A 17,738-nucleotide genomic window follows, 5' to 3' on the forward strand; every position below is an offset into this window, starting at 1 on the left:
TCCCATNGTAATCCTGTAAACGTAAACAGAATATTTTATATAGATTTTTTTTAATGAAAACTTAAAATCCTGCATTATTTTCCGGACAACCCAATAATATTTTATAAACTTTTTGTTTTTTTATAATTCTTTCTTCCATCTTGGCCATGTGGCTTGTCGATGGAAAATTGTTATATCTTTTTTTGAAAAACTATATATAATTAAATTCTGTATATTATGAAAGTTTTAAATAAAAAATATTAGATGCTGATGTTGGGTGTAAAATTCCCGAATTGTCCAAAAAATTTATTATAAAAATAAAACAAAAAAAATGTATAAAAACCACATGGAAAATTAAAAGTTAAACATTATCAATAAAAAAAAGCAATAAGTCTTTAACTATCAAATTCATTCAGGCCCATGATTGAACACACACAAATAAACACAACTTATTATACTTAAATTATAGAATGGAGGGATGGAAAACCTCGTCCACTGTACTAAGCCAAACACAAAAATTAATTAAAGCCATTATTTTTTAATATAGTATGTAGATGTTTATATTTATTAGGTGTGTTAATCATTAAAAATAGTTTGAAAGTCCTGATGAAGGTGATATATTCCTGGACAGATTGACGAAAGAACTGAGTGTGTTGTTTGTTTTTGTTTTTTAATTTGATCATCAAACATCACGAACTATTTATATTCAACAACAGATTGATCTTTTAAATGAATGTGAACGATTATATGCATACATATAATTTATAAATATATTATTATTGTTGTTTACATTTTTAAATATTCAACTTACAACATTCAATATAATTTTTGTGTACTTATTTATCATATATTTTTATCCGATTGTGTTTGAGTACATAATTTTTTTTTAATTTTTATTCTCTAATTATTTCTATATAAAATTGGTGAAGACACAGTAAAAACGTTTTTTTTATCACCCCTTGGAATTTTTTTTTTTAAGTGACAGGTATACACGATTTGTAAAAATATTTAGAAATTGATTCGATCAACCCACGTAGGATACGAACAAAGACTTATGTTACGAGTTATTGGGTTGTCCGGAAAATAATGCAGGATTTTAAGTTTTCATTAAAAAAAATCTATATAAAATATTCTGTTTACGTTTACAGGATTACTCATTTGTATGAATGTCAACACTTATTAATCCTCTTCCAAATGATATTGTTTGTTTACCTCTGTAGCATTCCGCTACTTGGAAATAATTCAGTCATCCTTATAATGTCAAAGCGAGAATTTCGTACGATTTTCTTTTACGAGTTTAAACTCGGCCGAAGCGGAGCCCAAACGGCTAGAAACATTAACCAAGTCTGGGGCGAGGGTTGTGTTAATGAGTGCACTGTGCAAAGGTGGTTTAAAAAATTTCGGGAGGGAGATTTCAGCCTTGAAGATGAAGAAGGTCGTGGAAGGCCTTCCTCTCTTAATGATGATGTTCTGCGATCAGTGGTGGAAGAAAACCCCAAAACAACTGTTCGAGAACTTGCAGAGCAACTCAAAGTCAGTAAAACGACCGTCGCTGACCACCTCAAGGCGATTGGAAAAGTGAAAAAACTCGAAAATTGGGTTCCACACTCATTAAACGATCGCCAAAAAAATCAGCGCTTTGATGTTTGTGCATCACTTCTTTGTCGAAACAAAAATGACCCATTTCTGGCCAGAATTGTTACATGTGACGAAAAGTGGATTCTCTACGATAACACTAGACGTTCTGGACAGTGGCTCGACAAAGGAGAAGCTCCAATACATTTTCCAAAGCCCCCAACTCATCAAAAAAAGGTAATGGTTACGGTATGGTGGGCTTCATTTGGTTTAATACACTACAGCTTCTTAAATCCTGGCGAAACCATCAATGCTGAATCATACTGTAACCAAATTAATACCATGCATCAGAAATTGGCAGTAATGAAGCCCTCTTTGGTCAATCGGAAAGGGCCCATTTTGTTGCATGACAACGCTCGACCACATGTGTCACGTGTAACGTCACAAAAATTATTGGAGCTTGGCTATGAAACTTTGCCTCACCCACCCTACTCTCCGGACCTCTCGCCTACTGACTACCATTTTTTTAGACACCTGGACCACTACTTACAACACATAATATTCAAAAATCAAACGGAACTGGAAAATGCATTTATTGACTTTATCAATTCTAAAAATTCTGAATTCTACTCAGACGGAATTAATAAGTTACCAACACGTTGGGAGAAATGTATTGAGAGTATGGGAAATTATTTTGATTAAAGAACATTGCTTTAAAGTAACTAGTTTCTTTTTTTTTGTTTAATACCAAAATCCTGCATTATTTTCCGGACAACCCAATAGTTGGATAGAAAAGATCGTACCTTGGCTGTTGGTTCTTGACCGTTGGACGATTATCCAGCGAATACCCGCGGCCGGAGAGGGTTAACAATCCTTGAGCTCCGCATCCCCACCTGATCGACCACTCACCCGGGAGAGACTGGAGGTGTATCACTTGGGCCCGGTCCGTTTCCGTTGCCGGAACAATTTTAGGGTCAATGGGCACCAGGTTGCGAAAGAACTGCAAAGGCGCCAACGTCCCGATGGTTATGCCTTTTTTTCGGATTTTGGAAATTATACGTTTGCGACACATCCTGAATAAAGATTTACTACGTCGAAGCTAAACGTTCATTTATATGAATGTCCAACGTAGGATGACATAACGTCATTTATCCAATACCAGGACTACGACCTAAGTTCAGAAGATTACCTCCGTGGGAACCAAATATTGTAATATGTACAGCATCCAAGTAAATACATAAATTTAACAAATTCTACTGCCCCAGATAATAAAAACTTACAAATATATAAAACTAAGAAGGTGATTTTTATCAAACGAAAAGGATTTAATTGTGATATCTTTTATCTTCTTCTTAATTTAGAAATCAAAGTATAAATAGTTAAAAAGTGGAAAAGTTTGCCCATGTTATTGTTATTTCTAAATTTTGATTGATAACTTGCAAGCATCTTTTCATTTTCGAAGTATGTATATTCGAAACGTTTTGCCTGATGAAGGACTAAAATAGTCCGAAACGTCGCCCATACTAAAGTCATGAACTGCTAGTTGTTCATTCTCGGGCCGCCATCCTGACAAATTCTCCAATCATGAAATTAATTATTGTTATTTCTCACTACTCTACTCTACCNTCTCTCTCTCTCCCTCTCTCTCTCTCTTTTTCTCTCTCTTTCTCTCTCTCTCTCACTCTCTCTCTCGTTCTCTCTCTCCCTCTCTCTCTCTCTCTCTCTCTCTCTCTGTCTATCTATCTATCTATCTATCTATCTATCTATCTATCTATCTATCTCTGTATCTCTCCAACATTGGGATTTTGTATCACAGACATAGTTATATTATTATTATTCTTGCGAATATAGTATGACAGGTATATGTAATCTAATGTGGTTTAAAACAATACTGCGTGTAAAAGAAAATAATTAAATTAAAAAGATAAAAAAATCTGGAGGGCAATTAAAATAATTAAAACTAACATTTACTTCTCGTATAAAACAATTTTCTCTTAATTTTTACTTCAGCAATGACTGTGAAAAGTCCTCTTAGATAATCTTTTGAAATAAAAATACACTCGTATTTTGTTGTTTATTTCAGACTCTAGGTATTTTTATCGTTATATTAATTATAACATGCTTATTTTATTGGAAACAAGAGTTGAATAAAAATTATTTAATTATGATGGTTTGGAAGAAAATTCAGGGAACCACCGGAAAATCATAAACTAAAAATTTATAACTTAGTTTCGCTTTTAATGACGCGTATCACTTCTTCTGGCCTCGCGAGCCTTAAGTTTCTTAGTTCGTCAAACATCATTTAACAAGAGTGGTTTGAAATGGTTCAACGCTAGTTGGAGGCGACGAACAATGTCTAACCAGCCTCTTTATCATGTCCCATAAGAGTTCTATATGATCCATGTCAGGAGTGCTGGCCAATCGAGCATAATCATGTATTAACCCGGCGTCCCCAAAAAATAGAGCGTATGGGACCACAGCTTCCAGAAGAACTAACTTCCTCAATGTACCTTAGTGCAGTCAATCCTTTCTCGTTGATTCCAAGCCATACCATAACTTTACTGTCTTTGAAAAGGGAGTGACTCACGTATGGCACATGAAGTAAAGCGTTCTCCTGTCTTCTTCATTCACGGTCTGGGTCATCTGATTGTCACAAACCAAATTGGTCCAGTGCCCAAGAGAGATGTTGATTTGCGAATAGTCGCCGTTCTACTCGATGCCTCTCCAGTAGTAGAATCTGATGCTTGACGTCTATAGACTAAGCTATTCTCACGAAACTTTCTGACGACTGCTTTTGAGCTCACCCTTACATTATGAATTGTTTGACGTTGACTACTTAACAAGGAAGCCGTTAAATGATGGTCCTGCAGTGCGGTAAAATACGATCGTTTCTAAACGTGAACCAAAAATAATTTTAAAAACCAGTACACTCACTCGACAAATTGGCTCAAAAAAGGACACTCTCCAAGTTATTAATATGCTTACGTTTTAAGTTGTAAGTTTATAACTTTAACCTAGTAATTACGGAAAATATATAAATGCAAATGGCCGGGTTTTTGTCTTTGAGTGTATTAGTGACAAAGCTGAATGATTATCGTAGCTTAATAACTTTCTATTTATTACACTTTATTATTCTTGCATTATAATCGTATAATGGTAATATATTACGTCTATTTTCATTAAATAATATACAATTATCTAATAAAGATGATTACTTTTTAATAGTGGTAAAAAAGAGTTTTTAGCATTATCTTTTCCATTTCATTTCCATTAAGAATTCATTTCCATTAATTGCTCATTTTTACTGATTTCTGTTTTGTTATTCATTGTTCTGAAAATAAAGATGTAATTGTGAGCACACGACGTTCGTCAGGTGTGGAGTTGAAGAAAATAATTTTCAGCTTGATGAACCGTCAAAAAAACTGTTTAGCACTCAAAGGATATTGGGCATTTATTGATTTTTGTGTACAAACTATCCTTCTATAATAACGAAATAATATAAAATAATAAATAGTTGGTGGTTGTGGATCTCCGGACACTGGACGAGATAACGAAAAGGCGGACGAGGTGGATAACGCCGGGACATCCCAACCTCCAGACCTGACCACCGCAATCGGCTATCTAACTCTGAAAATGCAATTAAAAGGCAATTTAAAATAGGCCATGCGAGGTAGACATAAGCACATTTACTTTTGGGCCAAACTAGGTGAAAACATGTAAAGAAAGATTGCCCGATTCCCACAAATTGAAGGTTGTAGGAATGTCACCCAATATGAAAATTGTGCTTAGGTCGGTAGCAAGTATTGGGGTAGAAGGACTGATTTTCCCATACATTGTATTTTTTTTGTCTTTTTTTGTCTGACTGTATTTATTAGTAAGTATGTAGAGTTATATAAGATTTGTAAATGGTAGTGGAAGAATATCGAGTACCTTTGCCTTGCTTGAGTGAATGATATGAAAATAAGAAAAAATGTATTTAAGAATGAGTGAAAAGGTGAGCGTGACTTTTGAACTTGAGAACTGAACTATGAATGAATGAAAAAAGTACTTTTTTAGATAAACAAACCAGAAAAAAAATTGCACATAACGGCAATGGTCTATAAATTTTTAATAAACAAACAAAACAAACCTAAAATTTCTTCTCATGAATAAACAAAAGAGTAAAAACTATATAAGTAAATTAATCTTTTTATGTAAGGTCTTGGTTGAAATGAAAAAGTTAGTGTAACGAGCGGGATTCGAAGGTCGTGGGTTCGAATCCCGCTCGTGCCACTAACTTTTTCATTTCATTATATAAGTAAATTAATCTTTTTATGTAAGGTCTTGGTTGAAATGAAAAAGTTAGTGTAACGAGCGGGATTCAAAGGTCGTGGGTTCGAAACCCGCTCGTGCCACTAACTTTTTCATTTCATTATATAAGTAAATTAATCTTTTTATGTAAGGTCTTGGTTGAAATGAAAAAGTTAGTGTAACGAGCGGGATTCGAAGGTCGTGGGTTCGAATCCCGCTGGTGACACTAACTTTTTCATTTCAACCAAGACCTTACATAAAAAGATAAATTAATTGAAAGAAGTAATTTTGGTCAATCACACACTAAATATAATGGATATACAAGTGAACTAAAATTCTTCTTAAAAATCTTTCCTGTAGTTCCAGGCTTCCATTCCAAATTTTACCAAATTTATGCTATAAAGATTAGGTGCTCTCTTGTAAACGTGGGCAAGCCACGGAATTCCGCTAAAACTGGGCATTCTCCTAAAATGTAAAACAATCTTCTCGACCCTGCCTGTTGCACTTATCGAAACTATTGACTCTTGTGGGGTTATAATTATCGAAGTCACGATAGCTCAAGTGGTAGAGCAGCGGCGTATTTAGCCGAAGATCGTGGGTTCGCATCCCGCTCGAGACACTGACTTTTTTATCCAGACCAATATCTTTTATAAATATTAATTAATTGAAAAATGTTAATTGGTCAATCGGACCACGAACTGTAATGGATTTTAATTAAGGTAAAGTAACTCGCACCTAACTTTGAAAAACCAGCGAGCTAGCGGAATGGATGGAATTTTAGAACTTTGCGCTATATTCAAGAAAGGTTGATTGAGAACTGAAATAGTTTAGGTTAGTTAGCACCTGGAACTTCGGCGTGGGACGGATAAGGCCGAGATCTGACCAAGGTCTGTCGAGACACCGAAGTGGGTGATTCTCGAGGCTTCCCGCTACAAGCCGTAAGCTCTATTTTGTACTAATGTGTATTATGTACTTGTACGTGCAAAGTTGAGAAGGAGAAGAAAGAAAGGAAAATTTAAAACGTTTAATACCCGTTAGAGCATTGTCTTTTACACCCTACCTATAAGTTCCTACAAGTTACAAACAGTAAAGAAAGAATTTTTGTAATGTGAGCTAAGTTGAACTTACTTGTTCGAATTGATTATTTTCTATAGTCATACTGTGAAAAACTAGATTGCTTGAACGGAAAAAATTGTACAATTATAAGTACTAGAAATTTTGTGGTACCATGCATCAATCAGCATTCATCAGTTTTTTTAATTATTTTTGTTATTATTAATCCAAAACAGGTCAATGTAAAATAAAGAACAATCACAGCTAATTTGGAAAAAAATCTAAAATATATGGTTCAGTCCTAATAATAAATATGTCTAATTAAATAAATCAACCTTCGTTTTAACAAAATTATAATTTATTCAACATTATATTTATGTCAATTAATTACAGTTTTTATCTAAGGCCTTGGTTGAGACGAAAAAGTTAGTGTTACGAGCGGGACACTAAATTTTTAATTCAACCAAAAACCTTGGATAAAAAGGATAATTAATTGAAATAATTAATAAGTCAATTATGACTGCCCAACATATATGGTAACTATTTCTTTAAATAAGTGCAGGATGTAGCATCCCCTAACATTCCAATACAATGAATAATTTTTTAATTAATTAAGATTTTTAGTTGAGATAAAAAAGTCAGTGTCACGAGCGGGATTCGAACCCACGACCTCGGCTAGATACGCCGCTGCTCTACCACTTGAGCTATCTTGACTTCTATCCACTCGCTTCCCATCTCAACCCCACCTTTTGAATTTTGACTCCTTTTCGGACGTTAATGTCCGAGTGGATCGAATTCACGATAGCTCATGTGGTAGAGTAGCGGCGTATCAAGAACGAAGGTCGTGGGTTCGAATCCCGCTCGTGACACTGACTTTTTTATCTCAACTAAAAACCTTAATTACTTGAAAGATATTAATTGGTCAAGCGGACCACGAAACTAGTGAATACAATGACTAATAATATGCAACCTGTTTCTTAATCAGGCAATTAATACAATACAAGAAGGTAATTGAAATAAAATTATAATTTCGTCAATTCGAACAAACCAGCTTTAAAATTATCCGAAAAATTTAGAAAAACGCGTTGAGTTCGAAAATAGAAACGAATTATAGTTGGCGTATGGTTCACGGTCGTATAAATCTGAAGAAAGCGAAAAAAGTGTTAAAGAAAGTAGATAATTAAAAGGCCTCATGAATATTTCTATGGGCCAAGATTATCACTGCCTTTCCGAAAATAAAAACAAAACATCTGAAGACTGGTTTCTAATACAAACAAAACACGGCTTTGCATACAAACAAATGAATGCTTTGAAAAAAATTGATTAGCATTAAATTGCAAGTTGAAAGTTTTGAATGAAAGAACAATTGAAGATGAAATAGATGAAAATAAAAATACTTATTCACTTTGTCTTTAATTTATTTCACTGGTATTACATTCCGTTTTATACAATATTTGACATATGCATGAAAATATAATGAAAGTGGAATTTAGACTTCAACTAGATTTCTAGACAACAATATTCACTCTCTTAAACAACTTTTAAAGGGTAAAACTATTGGATGACGTTTTACGACATAAATACAAAGTCAGCTTTCAAATGTTATCATAAATTACATTTAATCAGAAGTCGTGAGATGCACAATTACACAGAAGACAAACACTTTGATCCCTGAAGATGATCTCAATAAAGATCGAAACGTTGGCACGATAAAGAAAATGTTTTTCTGAAACCTACATCACACCAGACCGCATCTCACGACTTCTGAATAAAAAAACTATTACATTTCATAATTTCATAATTACGGAGTTTATAGTTCTATGTAGCAAACATTTTCATCGGGCAAATAAAGAAAAAACAATAAAGAAGTTAGAAAATAAATAAATAACAATAATATTCTTTTAAAAGTTTGGGGGAAAAATTAGCAAAAAAAAGCAGCCAACCCCGAACGGACGATCAGAGACCAGGCCTTTGTTGGAGAAATTTTGAGAAAAATTCGTTCAATAAAATGATTACATTTCATAATTTCATAATTACGGAGTTTATAGTTCTATGTAGGAAAAATTTTCATCATGCGAATAAAGAAAAAACAATAAAAAAGCTAGAAAAAAATAAATAACAATAATCTTTTTTAAAAGTTAAAGAAATAAATTTAGCCAAAAACAGCCAACACTGAGAGGACGACCAGGACCAGGCCTTTGTTGGAGAAATTTTGAGAGAAAAATTCGTTTAACAAAATGAATACATTTCGTCCAGACCAAGTGTTGTACTAGGTCATGGCTAAGAAAAAAAACCAAACCCACTTGAAAAATAGAAAATAAAAAGTCTTACCGTACTTACCAATATCCAAGGACTGAACAAAAACACAAATGTGTAAATTTAATGCTTTCAGATGCGTATGTGCTCAGTGGCATTCCATTCCTTGACCTGGTTGTTACTTTCTTGCTAGCACAGCTTCGAAGCACTTATAATTTTCAGCTTCGTCGCCTTTTTAGACAATTTAGCACGGCAGAAAATTTTTACTATGCCAGAAGAATTTCGGTTTTTCATTTGAGATATTTTGTGAACGTGTGACCAATTACTAGCAACATTACTTCATTAATTAATGAAATGAACTAAAATGTATAATTATAAAAATAATACCAATCATTATAAAGCTGTGTTGAATTCTCACGCCTTTTAAAGAATAACATATCTTTTGGGTTATTGATCTTTTACAACTCCAAACTGCTGTTCCTGCAATTTCGTGTTGGTAAGCCGGTTTCATCTGTACAGGAGAGCTTTTTTAATTTCGGGAAGTTTTCGGCTGGCCAAAACAAGTTGCATAAGGCCCACGAGATTCGTGGTTGGGCAATTTATCAGAAGCCACGGTGATGTTACGAAGGCTGGTGTTTCGGTAGGATTTGAAATAGAGGCCCGAATTTTTATTTTCGTTTTGGTTACGATGCCTCACGGTTACGCATAAAAGCAGTTCGCATTGATTTTCGAAACGTGTTCGATTTGACGGTAGAATGGCTATAAACGATGGTAAACACATTGAGAAACAACGCAGTATCATTAACTGGAAAAAAAATCCAATTATTCATCGTCTAATACAAAGGTGCAAGATCATGCTCATAAAGTTTATGCATATGTTTGTTGTTGTTGTAGATTGTCAGCACCATCTTCTGTAAATAAGATAAAAACTATAAACTTTTTTATGAGAGGATCAAAATACTCTTCTTTTTTTTTTCAAAATTTCATTACCGTTAATGTTTTATATAAAGTATGGGCAATGAGAGAGTAAAGTACACGTCAAGTTTTCTTTTCATGTAAATATATATTTAGAAATCGTGAGATGCGGTCTGGTGTGATGTAGGTTTCAGAAAAACATTTTCTTTATCGTGCCAACGTTTCGATCTTTATTGAGATCATCTTCAGGGCCTGGGACAGTACTGGCACTCTCAACACGACACGCAAGAATGGCACAATTACACAGAAGACAAACACTTTGAGCCTTGAAGATGATCTCAATAAAGATCGAAACGTTGGCACGATAAAGAAAATGTTTTTCTGAAACCTACATCACACCAGACTGCATCTCACGATTTCTAAATAAATATCGATTAACGGTCACTAATCACCACACACTTTTCATGTAAAGTTCAACTATTTCTTAACAATCAGGAGAAAACGCGTAAATAGCAAGAAGGTCATTATTGTAAATCGATTAGTACTAATTTGACAAGTGCTAGTTGATCCGAAAAACTGCTGAAGTAAAACAATAACAACCGAGTGAATATGATTTAGTAAATATATCATAACAAAAGTAGATTTATTTCAACAGTTATTACCTACCTCTTGACCAACCACATGGCCTGTGCAATTCGCGTCAAAAGGGTATAGATCGTCCAAAACCGGTGTTCTTGTAAAAAATCACAGATTTTCTTTAAGCTTCTGACGTTCAGGGTGTAAATTTAGAACTCAACAGAGTTACACATTGTTTTGGAAAACAAATACCCAGCTATGGCAAATCGCAAAAATGTGCTCTCGCAGCATCAAAACGCAGGGTCACCTCAATAATTAACGAACCGGAATTCAAAGTTTTCCCTCGTACAAAATGTAAATAACTCCTTTAGACTACAATTCCATTTTCAAGTAATTTCAAATTTTCAATATGAAAGTTGGAAAGCTTGAACAAGCCTGAAATAGTAGTACTTAAATAACAGATATAAATGGGTTCAGCTGTTATAAAACACACTCAATATATATTTTGCTATCGTTTGAAACCTATAAAACCTAGAAAGCACAAATTGTAGTAAATAAATACGGTATTTGCCATTCGCTGGGGAAAGTTCTATATTGAACTTACTTACGTACCTTGATGCAGAGCCCTGAAGATAAAAAAAAGTGCCGGCAACTTAGCGACTGTTTTTTCTTAAAACACCCCTAGATAATAGGATCATTTATTAAATTAAAAATCTAAATAAATATTTGCATACGTTGAAATTATTTTTTTGACGACGAAAACAAAAGAATTTAACTCCTGTTCTCTTTAAGACGAAAAAGGTTTCCCTTAAAATAATAAATTGCTGCTTTGATAGTTTTATTATTACGGTATTATGGTAGATTTTGTCATAAGACTTTAGGAAAATATTAATACAAATAGTATTTCATAATTATTTTCTCACTATTAAATATTTACAAGAAGAGAATTTGGAAGATCGTTATTTTGACTTTGTTTTTTTTGTGCAACAATTAAGTACAGAATGATCTCTCTTAATCAATTTTGACTGAAACCCTGAAGAACCATATGCAATGAAATTTGTTGCATATTGTTTCCCGTTCAAAGTTACCACATGCAACAAATCGAACAGATTTATCAGCCAGAGGAAATTGACTAATCAACCATCAGGAAAGTAGGAAATGAAGAAAGAAAACAAAAACAGGCAGAAAAAACAACACCTTACGAAAATGTCCATTATCAAGATCAAATTACAAGAACATTGCATGTTATAGTAACCGGGATGCATAGTTTGAAAGTCAAACGATCAACGAACATAAGAACTTGGTACATTTTTAGTAATAAAAACACCTTTGAAGGAAAGTGCAACCAATTATAAGTAGAGCAAGGACGGCAAAAACTGCTGGAAATGCAAAAATATATACATGTCAATAAAATGTACGTGGTAATATAATTGAACTTTTAAAAGAAAAGTATACAGTTAAAACAGTTAAGATGAGCAATTAGAAGGAGTGATATTAAGTTATTTTACAAAATTATTACTATCTAAGAAATCGTTGATAACAATTAATATATGTTTCAAAGTCATATTTGACCATATTAATTATTTCAATTAATTATTCTTTTTAGCTAAGATCTTGATTGGGATGAAAAATTGTCACGGGGGAGATTCGAAATCGAAGGTCGTGCGTTCGAATCCCACTCATGACACTATGTTTTTTATATCAATCAAGACCTTAGATAAAAAGAATAATTAGTTGATAAGAATGTTTTCGTTATTATTGTGTAGTAAATATTTTTTTCTTATATCGCAGGTCATATAGAACAAATCGTTATGGTACGGATATGTCAATGAGATTATAAAAATATATTATAAATACATTAAATTACACATTATAAAAATGATGGTTCTATGGCAGTTTCTAAGTTGAGCGGATAGTAACCTAAGAAGGCTTTTATAGATAAAAAGCTCCAGCCTGCAAAAATTATGCCAAGTCATTTTATATTTTCTTTCTTTTCTTACGTAAGTCTTAAGTTGTCTTAATATTTTGATTTGAGTGATCCTAGAAGTCGCGCCCTTGAACATCATCTTTGGTAACTTACAGTATACTGAAAACTTTTCCAAGAGACACGTTTTTAATAAATTTGTGATCATTTTTTCATTCCTATGCATGTTGACATTGAAAATCGAAGTTCAAGGGTTTAGATAATAGAAGCCGTGCTGTAACAAGTTGGTGCTTAATTTTGTTCTCCTCCCAGAAGAAATCAGGGTCGTGGTCACGAAAGTTGACGTCATAAGACATTTCTTCCTCTAGGTTAAATACGCGGAAAAGGCGTTCGAAAATTCTTTTGCATCTGCATCGTTCTTGGCCCCTCTTTCTGAGGCCATGACAGTCGATTCTGTTTACGTTCATCCTGTCTGAAAAGAAAGGTTTGCTGATTAAAAACAGAATCTTGGTTAGCTAATTGCTAATTAGTTATTATTTAAAAAGAGATCTAAAACGATAGCTTATGTATTATTTTGATGTTTTAGAAACGGAAGATTTTTATTAGCATACTTATTAATAAACATTTGCTACACAAGTACAAACCTAACCTAACCATACCTCAAGTCCACTCTTACACGCACTCAGATGTATTTGCCCGTTATCACAATGTAGCTTGAGACCCTAGAGCGATAGAGAGATAGATATAGAAGGCCATTCTATCTCCCAGAGTAGTAGAGCTTCCCTAGCGTAGACACTACCGGATCCGCTCCGGCCGCGGTTTTGTTTAAAATGGAATTGCTAACCACCCCATAGAGGAGACCGCCTTCGGTAAAAGCCTCCAATCAAGATCAGCCTACACCTAGGTGCAAAGCATACTCGAGTAGGAGCAGCCGATTCACTATCCTTTCCCATCCGCTACTATTCATGCATTCGAGGGACTTTTCAGCATAATCATAGCGTCCTCAACGCTTATACGCTGCCGTCCGATCCGCCGTACCCCGTGAGGCCGGTTATATAACGGGATGGTCATGCGCAAGTTTCGTGCGAAGATAGAAGTCAGCCTCTTCTCTAAGTACCACCAGGGGTCTCACCACTGCCAACTACGAGTCCATTCCCATTGTAACAGGGACAGAAGCTTGGAACATTTCTGTTACCCCGTAGTACAGATGGTTATGCACCCTCCCCCGTCTATAAAGACAGGATCTGGTACCCTAACCCACGTGTGCTTCTGATAAGGCACCCGCCACCCCATACCGACCCGAGGCCGACACGAGGCTGTACACGAGTACAGCTTGTGCTTTAGAGAGGTTGCCGCGCCCTCAGGGCTGCACCAATATTTTGCGCCAGGACACCCCCCCTTGTAACCAAGGGTTGGGAGGGGTCACAGTGAACAATGAAGGAACCTGGAGTGAGAGAGGGAGTGGATGAGGACACGAGGTACACCTTTCTTGGGCCCCGAGCCTTAATTAACCACATTGTACCTCCGCCAACGTCCATACCGTGCTGAATACACCGGTTCTCGTCCGATCACTACACAGACAGAAGCACGACTCAATGCGATAGCAATAAAAGTACGCTTAGAAAAATAGAAGTTGCTCTTAAAAGACACCAAGATGATCCATTAAAGGCTGGAGTGATTTATTGTAATGTAAGCACATACAAACATATCCATGCACAGGGGCATTTCTCCATATTGTTGTTTGTTCTGGGTGTTCCCTCTGTCGTGTTTTCTTCACTCGTTTGAAGAATGTCAAAGGTTTTCGTAATTGTTTGTTAACAGTTATTGATTTCTGCGTCTATAAATTTTCTCGTATTGAATGTGTTGCGTCTGTATATCCTAAGTTTTCTAGAAGGACCATATTTAATCGTATTTGTGTTTTGTGGAGCAATTTTAAACTTATTTGGATGGGTTTTCTACTGGGCATCTTTAATCAGTCCAAGATATTACGTTTAATTTTTTTGCCAGTCTGTACAATGTTATTTTGAATCGTGCTTGCAGATAATTGTTTATCAATCATTGTGTAAATAATTGGTCTCAGACGTTTTCCTGTTGTGTTTATTATCTTTAGTGCAGATTTTTTTAACTTTTTATTGTAATAATAACCTTAGTTCTTTGTTGTAAATTAATGTAAAATTCTGTGTCTGAGATGTAATTTTATTTTTTCCATGTTTTTACGTTTGTTTCATTTTGGAGTCATAGGTCGAATGCTCCTTTTGGAAGAATCTCGTTTCTTTAATAAAGTACAGATTTATCCCAGGCGTCTAAATTAGGCAAGAAAAATATTCATATTTTGTGTTGATCCGAGGCTCCCGTTTTAAGTGCTCTCATGACCTGGGACACCCCATCCTTGTAGATCCCAGGTTTTGGTATATACCTATGCTGTGTGTGTGTGTGTGTGTGTGTGTGTGTGTTTTGTCAGTGTTTTAGCAATATGCTATGGTTTATTGATTGTAATTCTTGTTTGTATTTTCAGTGATTTACCCTGATATTGTCTGTACATACTTTTCGCTTTATATATATCGTTTTGTTAGTGCTACTGAAATGTTCAATTTACACAGTGAGATCAGTTATGTTGTATAACGTCCTTGTTTTGGTCGGCCGTTGGATAATCAATTGCTAATTTTAAACTTATGTTGAGGTGAGCGGCCCCAGAAGAAAAGTCCCAATGCTTCGTTCAAAATATTTATTTATCGTTTCGGACGTCTCACGTCCTTCATCAGGTACATAATCTACAATAACAGTAAATAAAATTTATTTTAAAAAATTTAAAACCCTTAAAAATTGAAGTTAAAGTTGTTACTGTAGATTATGTACCTGAGACGTCCGAAACAATGTCAATAAATGTTTTGAACGAAGCATTGGGACTTTTCTTCTGTGGCCGCTCGCCTCAACATAAGTTTAAAATTAGCAATGTTGTATAATTTTTACATATTATAACCTTTATTTGTTATAACCTTATAATTAATCATATATTACAATTAATTAAGGTTTTTAGATGAGATGAAAAAGTCAGTGGCACGAGCGGGATTCGAACCAACGATCTTCGGCTAGATACGCCGCTGCTCTACCACTTGAGCTATCGTTACCTCGTTCCACTCGGACACCAACTTCCCATCACAACCGCCCCATTTGAATTTTCCCTCCTTTTTGCCATTTTTCAAATGTCGTGTAATAGGATTGGATTCTCGACGACAAATGAAATGGCCACGGAGAGCTTTAGTGAAGTACACTTTATTTTAAATCATTAAATTCACTAATTTCGTGGTCCGCTTGACCAATTAATATAATTTTTTTAATGAATTTTCCCTCCTTTTTGCCATTTTTTCAAATGTCATGTAATCAGATTGGATTACGACATTTGAAAAATGGCAAAAAGTAGGGAAAATTCAAAAGATGCGGTTGAGATGGGAAGTTGGTGTCCGAGTGGATCGAGGTCACGATAGCTCAAGTGGTAGAGCAGCGGCGTATCAAGCCGAAGATCGTGGGTTCGAATCCCGCTCGTGCCATTGACTTTTTTATCTCAACTAAAAACCTTAATTAATTGTAATATATTAATTGGTCAAGCGGACCACGAAATTAGTGAAATCAATCATATATTTATTTTAATTACATAAGATATTATTGAAAACTCCAGCTCAACACTCACATATTTCCTCCGCTTTATGGAAAAATATTGTCGGATATGTAAACTAACCTATTCCTAGCATAACCTAATCCGTCCCGACCACCAACCCTACTTAACTTAATCAACCCTAATCATAACCCTAGCGCTACTTAAGCTAACACTAATCATAACCCTTCCCGCACCTAACCTAACCAATCCCTAAAGTTTTTTGAAAATATTTACTTATTAATCAATGTAAATAAATCTTTGTATCAATAAAAAAAATATATTCAAACATTTTAGATTTTAATGTCATTATAAAAAAAGATCATATTGTAAACGCTATTTTACATAATATAATATGAAGAATATAAATTATCTTACACAGAATGCTGTTTTAAAACATTTTACATACACTACCAAAGGCCATATAGTGCCAGTTTCATTGATCGATAAGTTTATGTCGTTCGTATAGATTCGTAAAGAAAGATTTATGACAAATATTGCTTAGCCTGTGAACAAATGGCGAAAAAGTCAACGAACTGGTTAAAAATAACATGGCTAATAGTGTAGATCCTGCGTTCATGCTACGGACGAAGAAAGTAGTGCGGCAGGTTCAATGTTACGTAAATCCCGTAAACAATCTCCTTACGGTCGTTAACCCCAAAATAAAAATGAAAATAAGTCAATACGACTGGTTAGAGAAACGATTAGAGTACACGAAAAACTTCGACAGGTTTCATTTTTGGTAATTCAAGATGTCTTTTTTGACGTATTTTTGTCAAATCTGTAAAAATAAACTAAAACGATTTGATCTAATTCAAAACAGATTCGATAATCGAATTTATTCGCAATGGTTTCAGTTTCACTTCTTACCACTCTTGTAACACAGTATATGTAGAAAGTCCAAATTTATGAGGAAGAAAAACATGTTAAAAAAATGAGTGAAAACAAGAAAAACTGGAATAATAAGCAATTTTCTTTAAATAATACGCATAAGAGGTTCGATTTTATAACTTGAATTTTTCGAACCATAATTTATATGTTGTTATAACGTGTTTTGGGACGTTTTTGGTCGCTTTCATTCGCAAAAACTCAAATTTGAATTAATTCGACCTGACGAAATTTTTTCCCAATATTAATTAAGGTTTTTAGTTGAGATAAAAAATTCAGTGTCACGAGCGGGATTCGAACCCACGACGTTCGGCTAGATACGCCTCTCGAAGGCGTACCCTCTGAACTCTTGAAAAATGGCAAAAAGGAGGGAAAATTCAAAAGGTGGGGTTGAGATGGGAAGTTAGTGTCCGAGTGGATCGAAGTCAAGTGGGAGAGCAGCGGCGTATATAGACGAAGGTCGTGGGTTCGAATCCCGCTCGTGACGCTGACTTTTTTCATCTCAACTAAAAACCTTAATTAATAGTAATATATTAAATTGGCCAAGCGGGCCACGAAAACTAGTGAATTTCTTCCCAATGTCGATCTCATTCAAAAGAGATTGGACAAGAGATCAATTTTTAGCTGAAA

At 34.7% G+C, this 17,738-nt stretch overlaps 1 protein-coding gene across 1 annotated transcript in view; it reads right to left on the bottom strand.

The window, feature by feature from the left end:
* LOC106662589 (putative fatty acyl-CoA reductase CG5065) overlaps window positions 1-2,451 on the bottom strand; it is a 46,295-nt gene extending 43,844 nt beyond the window's left edge. The window contains exon 1 of the mRNA XM_014386784.2: window positions 2,358-2,451. The gene's annotated coding sequence lies outside the window, so the exon portion shown is untranslated. The remainder of the gene's footprint in view (window positions 1-2,357) is intronic.
* Window positions 2,452-17,738: the final 15,287 nt, after the last annotated feature.

This window comes from Cimex lectularius, unplaced genomic scaffold (genome assembly GCF_000648675.2).
Source record: "Cimex lectularius strain Harlan isolate CLEC.00 unplaced genomic scaffold, Clec_2.1 scaffold43, whole genome shotgun sequence".
NCBI classification, from domain to species: Eukaryota; Metazoa; Arthropoda; class Insecta; order Hemiptera; family Cimicidae; genus Cimex; species Cimex lectularius.